Here is a 6000-nt window from a genome sequence, read left to right on the forward strand (position 1 = left end):
ATATTCAACAAACTTGAAATAAATTATGTGAGCTCTCCACTATAGAATAGCCTAACTAGTCAAAAAAAAAAACAAAACAGAATTTTTTCACAGAACTTTCCTGATTTTTGGAGATATACACAATACTGATTTGATATTTTTATCCTCCAAATCACACATGGATCAGTATCAGTGAGTCGAATGATGTTTTAAAACCCCATTTTCTCTTAAAATTTGAAAACAACAACAAATCCAAAACCAAGTGGAAAGATTTATTTGTATTCTGAAGAGCATGAAATTATACATGAACACCCTGAATAATCTCTCTGAATGACGTTATCATGGGTTTTATTTCTAATTTATTTTCGAAAAAGTATTTTACATCAAATTTGCATCATTTGAATCAGAAAATAATAGCATTCTTCTATTATTATTACACATACACACAAAGGGTGGATATTTACTAAAATAATATTTTACTACTTGCATCACTGTCTAGAACAGTCAGAGGGCACTTTAAATTCCAAATTGAAACCCAAATTTAAAATGTGCTATATTTTATTACTTACTTTAAACATTTACTACAGACCAACAAAGCATACATGTGTCTTAATTGCCACCTATTATTTCTTCTCTTATGAAATAGTACTTTAATCAGAAATGCCTTTACCTTAAATTGAGGATGTAAGTCTTGAGAGACTTTTGATCCTGTTGTTATATGAACTATCAAATGCAAAGTCTGATGAACAGTAATAGCTATACACCACTTGAGATTTAATAAAACTTGAAACTTATTTGACATAGATGTGCCAAATAGTTGCAAGGCATTCTCCAGTATGTTATCACTATACAAGATTTGATCTATCTGATGGTGATGTGATTTGAACAAGATAAACAGTAACTACTTTGATGGTATGAAGACTTATCCACAGGACAAACATCAAATGAATTCATAAACCCCTTATATATATATTTCAGATGTGTAATATCATCTCATTGTGAGTGGCAGAACAAGATTAAATTAGCTTAATAGAAAATTCTTAATAAAAGGAAGTTTTCTACATTAGCACTTTTCAGATACTGAAAAATCTGAAAAATTATGCCTTCTCATGAACCTGAGAAGAAGCATATACTGGGCTACCAGAAACCCAAAAGAGCTCACCTTCACATTTTATATTTATAAACAAAATAAACAATATCCTAAGTAGACTGAGGTAGCTAAAATGATGAATTCAGAGGTGCAATTCCTGTCACAAAGAAAAAGGGGCATTCTCAACACCCAACTGACCCAACATGAATAGCCATCTGAACTAGGGCAAGAAGAAAAAGCACAATTTAGAAACATTTACATGCATTGGGTTTTCTGTAATCTTTCTAATATAGAGAGGGCTTTGATAACAGTCTATTGTACACTGGAGACCAACTATAAAATATAAAGATTTTCTTTATATTTCAACTACTAGATATATAAATTAACTTCACTTATGTGTACATTATTAAAATATCCTGTTCAAAACTAAAGAAAAAATATTATTGATAATTTAAGGACTTTCTAATACATTTATTATACATGAAAGTAAAATTGAACAAATTGGTAGTTTCTATGCCAATCTTTTATTTTATATTTACTCATGTTCTTCAGATTGATGTATTTGGAACTTTAAAAATTTTTATAATTTTCCATGTATGTGGTTTATGAATTTTCTATAACTTTTTCCTCAGACTGATTAATGGGGACTCAAGGTCAATCCAATCATTAGTAACAACCATTCATTTCATTTACAGATAAATGTTCATATTTGATATTTCAGATCTCAGTACAGAAAAGTTTCAAGACCTATATATGTATTTTTTAGTATTAGCACAATCTACAGTTTTTAGGAGAACTGTCAATCTCTTCTTAATACATTCAAGGTCTTGGAGAAAAGTGTGGGCCAAAGGGAAAAACCCAAAGTGGAAATTTCCTGAAGCTGATTATAGAGAAGACTGAATGGTAGTCAAAGGTAAATTTCCAAAGGGATCAGATTAACATTGCTCTATCAAATAAGAACTGGAGAATAAGTCATTAATTTTATGACATTTTTTTCTTCTACCTGGTTTTTCATAAGTTGGACTTCCTTCCAGGCTAATTAACCACTAAACATTTTACAAGCAATCCAAGTGCGGAAACAGTAAAAGATGAATTGCACTTATGAAGTAATTGACAAAGGGTATATTGGGCATTTTAAGCAATGATGGTGTGCATCCTAGTACCGGAAGAAAGGCTTATGTACTGCCATTTGACAGGTCATTAGTTAATCTCAGACCTCAGCTTCAGATAATAGAGACTTAGAGCTAAAATGAACTTATACACACTAGTATGGGGGTATCTGAATGCCAGGAGCTTCTGAGAAAACAGTGTTCTTGCCTTGGCATTATCAAAATACCTGTGGTGTTATCTCAGATGAATTCCCAAGTTATTTTATTTTCTTTTGACAGTAAAGTCAGACCTGACAAACCAAGGCAGTTCTCAAAGAAATTCAATTACTGAAATGTCTGACAGTTTGCTTTGCTTCTTCTTACTAAAGTTTCTAAAGTTGCTTGCAGCATATAGAATATTGTTTGTTTTGTAAAATATGCACTGTATTTAATATATAATATGAAAATACTACCAGGTAGTATAAAAAACATTCAGAAGCTAAGATTGCTAGTTGAAAAAAATAACACCATGATAAATAATATGGAAATAGTTATAATTTTTTATTGAAACCCCATTAACTTTCTCATAGAGTTCCTGGCAGTCAAGAGACAGAATACTAAATTGTTTCTGTCTTACAAAGACTGAAATCCATCAAATATTTATTGCCACGAACCTGAATTTATAAAAATAGTTTCAATTCAAGTGCCACATTCCTAAATTTAAAATGTACTTTTCAGTAAGTGTTTCTCACTGTGTTAGAATTACAGGAGGACCATTGTTGCTTGTCTGAGCAGTATATGAATCATATAACTTGTTTTCTAAAGTTGTAATAAATAGCAAGTGAGATAAAGCATACAATATGTGTGTTTATAACATTGTGTGACATATATCATTATTAAAATATAATTATTATATAAAACAGGGTGGCATAGATTATACGTGTGTAATAAATGATTAAAAAAATAAAATATGCTTTGGTATATCGACTCCAAAACTACACTGATTACTATGTTTAATTTAAATTCAGATTTTCTTCTACTAATTATGACTAAAGAATATGCTGCAAAGAAACATCAAGGAGAAGAAGGGTATTGTGCCTGTATGCCATCACTGTGCACTTAGGCCCAAGTGTAACTAAATGGATAATAAAGAATTCATTGGAGAATTCAATGTCTTTCTATAGCCTCCCTTAACCAAATGAATGGAAATTTTTACTCTGATTACCAAATTAATAATTTGCTTTCTCTTCTCTTTCCCCAATACTGGACAGTTGTTTGAAAGAGTTAGAACTTAAAAGTATTACCGAAGCTTCCCTAATACCAGTTTTCTACCATCCCAAAGTTTGGCCCTTCTGTATATTAACATTGTGTCATTGATTCATGGGGCACTTAGAAATCATCTGTCTCTATCCTCTCCATTGAAAGTATGATGCTTTTAAAATTAGATAAATTTCTAAGTTCCTATATTTGTTTTTCAGTAAAATAGTGGTAAGGCCAATATCTAATTATTCCAAATCCAAAATGGTTTAATAGTTTCTTTCATTAGTATATTCATCTATTCAACAAACCATTTTTTTCTTTGAATAAATTTCAAAACAATATCAATGCATTTCTTGATTCTGTTTGATGTGTACTATCTAGATAAGGTATGCAGCTTACTTTAAACTATATTTCGTAATGAAAAAAAAATCTTTGCACTGAAATTCCAAAATGTATTCTTTTATCCATTTCTAATGCTTGGCTATAAGCAGAACAAACAATAATAAATTCTCAGCTGTTTGAAATACTACAAAGCTTTTCAGACCAAGTTAATAATAAAACAATGAACATGACATAGATTCTAACTTACTGTTCCTTGGACAACCCATTAACTCCCATTTTTCTCCCTCTCTCCATCACTGTTCCCCATGGGGAAAACACATACACACACACACACACACACACACACACACATCTGTGTTTAAAAATCTAGATTTTGGGTCCTATATAATGGACCTTGGCAAGAAAAATGGTTTAACTAACTGTTTTGGCTTTATCCTCAAAGATAAACCTCAAATGAGATTAGCACAGATTTAATAACATTATTTCATAGAAAAATTTCTTTTACACTGTTGTATATGACTGTTTTCATAATCTTTTTTTTTCTTTTTACATTAATAGCATCCTAATCCAAATCACCTTCATCTCTGGTGAGGAATACTGTGCTTTCACCATAACTTGTCTGGTATGAAGCTCAAGTCAATCTACTAACATTAAATATTGCATCTCCCATGCTGGTACCCCTAATAAGGCCTCATATCTCACTCAAAAAATATGCATTGCTCTTGTTAGAACATATGGTGCCTGAATGAACTATCCCACAATAGCTCTCTGATCTCACTTCTTTATCCTCCCCTCTTATTGCCACTTGTCATTTGGACATCCCAAAGTTCTGCTACTTCAGTGTCTTTAACTTGTTCTCCATGTCTGAAATACTCTTGGTATAGTAGGTATGCTCACAATTTGCTTGCTTGTCTCATGCATTAGAGGCTTAAAATTTACTCTTTTGGAGATTGCATCTTTAAATACTCTGCCTGAGCATTCTTTCTCTTAACTCACATTACCTTTAAAGATTTATGAATGTAATAGGTTTATTATGTTTATTTATTTGTTATCAGTCCTACCTCCTCAGTTAGAATAGAAACTCACTAGAGACAGGATTTTACATGTTTTTTTTTCAGTGCTTTTTCTACAACTAAAACAACATTTCCCACATTGTAGATACTCAGTTAACATATGGTAGATAAATAAGTGGACCACAACCCATCCTATTTGAAGACAAAGTACTTGAAAATTTTAAGAAAATTTTTAAAAAAGCTTCATTTGTCTTTGAATTTTACTTTGATATACTTTTCCAATCCAGGAAAAGGAACACATCTTCTTTACCACATATTTTCATTTCCCATCTACTAAAAACGAATTTAAGCCATTAGTGTACAAATATAAGTAAAAACAAATTTTGAAAACTGATATAACATAAAATAAATAAACATAAAATAAAGTGAAATGTGCACTGTTGACCTGTCTTCACACAGAATAAACAAGAGGAAGAAAAATAATACATTTTGAGTCTCAATATTTACAACAAAGGAAAGATTTGTGTCTGTAACACCGTATAATTTGAAACTTGAAATCTGAACAATAAATTAGTGAAGGGACATTGGGAATACATCCTCATACAGGAATCTTACTCTGGCAGGTGGTCATCTAATTTTTGTTAGAAATGTTTTAGTAATGGAGAAATCACTATATCAAAGAAGAAACCAATCTCATTGCAGGACAATTGTAACTATCAGGAAAAAAATATCAAAACTGAATGTGCCTTCTTATCACTTTCTTCCTGTGAGCTTTCTACATTTAAATTTTTATAAGAAAAGGTTTCAGATATATGAATATACTTACCATCTTATTTTTAACATTTTTAAATAGAGCAAAATCCATTTGTTTTATTTTATGCATAAGCTTACAGGCTTTATAAACCATTACTCTCTCGAATCTACTGAAATCTGTTAACATCTGTCTTATATTTGGCTTCTGAGAATTCTCTGCAATACATTATGACAATACGTATTTAAATATACTGATCCAAACTAGCAATTAGAATGACCACACAAGTATCAAAATAGCAAACAGCTGTACCAGTACTAAAAATTAAAGTAACGTTTCATATATTCATCAGATGCTTGAATCAATTTCTTGAGAATTTCAAATAGGTGTTATTAGATAAAAAGACATTTTCACCCTCTGACTTGGAAATTCTACTGACTGAAAAAGACTGCACAGCGTCAGGGAAACAGGTGCTGT

Source organism: Urocitellus parryii, chromosome 14, assembly GCF_045843805.1.
Source record: "Urocitellus parryii isolate mUroPar1 chromosome 14, mUroPar1.hap1, whole genome shotgun sequence".
In the NCBI taxonomy this organism is placed as follows: Eukaryota; Metazoa; Chordata; class Mammalia; order Rodentia; family Sciuridae; genus Urocitellus; species Urocitellus parryii.